This window comes from Etheostoma spectabile, chromosome 17 (assembly GCF_008692095.1).
Source record: "Etheostoma spectabile isolate EspeVRDwgs_2016 chromosome 17, UIUC_Espe_1.0, whole genome shotgun sequence".
NCBI classification, from domain to species: domain Eukaryota; kingdom Metazoa; phylum Chordata; class Actinopteri; order Perciformes; family Percidae; genus Etheostoma; species Etheostoma spectabile.
The window spans coordinates 22,373,698-22,375,383 of NC_045749.1; the positions used below are offsets into that span (position 1 = coordinate 22,373,698).

General features: G+C 41.0%; 1 protein-coding gene across 1 annotated transcript in view; it reads left to right on the forward strand.

Annotated features, from left to right (window-relative positions):
* LOC116705503 (carbonic anhydrase-related protein 10) overlaps window positions 1–767 on the forward strand; it is a 205,151-nt gene extending 204,384 nt beyond the window's left edge. Inside the window, exon 9 of the mRNA XM_032541706.1 lies at window positions 1–767. This exon is cut by the window's left edge and continues 284 nt beyond it. The gene's annotated coding sequence lies outside the window, so the exon portion shown is untranslated.
* The last annotated feature ends 919 nt before the right edge of the window (window positions 768–1,686 follow it).

Here is a 1,686-nt window from a genome sequence, read left to right on the forward strand (position 1 = left end):
CCGTACAACTATATCTATATGGACATTTTGATACCAATACGTTTTTGGGAGAAAACCAAAAAAAGACACATAGAAACAAACTAAAAAAAAAAGTAACGTGGAAGCATTTATTTGATAGCCTCCCAACCAATAGGACAACATTGGGACTTTAAAGCCTTTGTATATAGAAATGTTGCTTTCAGTGGGAAAATCCAAGGACTAAGTCACTGCCCCCATCCCGCCGGTCAAGACGAAGTGGTCAACACAAGTCTCGGACTTTTCATTTCATTACCAACAAGGCATGCAATCAGCAAAACCCACAGAGAGGGAACACAGCCTTACCTTGTCATTGTCCAAAACTAGAGTCATGTCATGGGAGACGAGCGGATATTTACAGGCTTTCTCATGGCCTCAGAACAACCAGTGTCATGGCCTCGTTTGTACATATTATAATTATCAATACTGCAGAAAAATGAATATGTAAAGAAAACTAATGAATTAACATTCAAAAGATATATTAAGAGGATTTTTAAAAAAAAAAGACAAAAAGTTGAGAATTTTAAAATGCTTGGTGCACTTTGAATTCTGGAGCAGTTCTCAGTCTGAGCTGATGCCTTTTTTCTGTTTTATTGTTTACAATGGTCATACACTGTGTTTGAGTGTTGTTATCAGCCCAATAAATGTGTCTGGAAAGTTCACCTTGGGAAATGCTTCACTATGAGGATCTGACTTATTGTACCTGTACCTGCTTTGTACCGTTCCATATTAAATGTGTTGATATGTCAATATTCCGCCTCAAAGGCATGCTCAATAACACTGCCATCTCCCAGAAAGCATTGCTCAGAGATAACAGTAGGATGACAAAGGTATCAGGGTAGTGTCTTCTTGACAGAGCCTCTACATGAATGGCATGATGGTCCCCTGCTGATAAAGATGCAGTGTTCTTTCCACTGTTTGCCTGATACAGCTGAAGCTTATCAGCCATGCGCCGTCAGGGTTAATGTTTCTTTCAAATCACATCAGCGGCCGTCACAGGACAAGGAGCGGGGGAATCTCCTCTCCTGTGCAGAGGACAGTGCATGTCCAACAATGAAGGTCCAATCCACTGTTGGCTGCTTCACAATGTTGTTGAGAGCTGAAGAAGAAGACAACTGGTTTACTAGGAGGTTAGCAAAGGGAGGGCACGCCTCATTTGAACCAAACAAAGAAAAAGTTCTGCAGAATATAGATAGTTAACCCCAGGACTTTGGCTCTGTCTAACTTCTTGGCAACAGTTTCCAGGAAGGCCCTTTCCTAATTTAATATGTGCAACATAGCCATGTTCTGACCTCAACCCCATCCAACACCTACGGCCAGGTTTTACAGTTGAGATTTCAAGTGCAGTTTACTATACTACAGGTATCTGAAATATTGCTGCCAGTGGTTATTTTGTCAAACATACAACAGAAGAGCAAAGGGTGTATCTTTACAGTGCACCCAAACATATGTATGTAGTTTTGAAAAAGAAGTCAGTCAATATTGGCCTTTTTCAATCATGCCATGGGCCACTGCAGTCCCATTTTCTGCTGAGCATGGCGTGAGTAGCTTTCTACAAAACAGCAGAGCACACTTATAAGAGTTGTTACTTTGGGGATTAGGTGGAAGCACTGTGGTTGCTGCTACTTCTTCTTCCATTACTCCTTACAATATCTAAAACTCATCCACTCT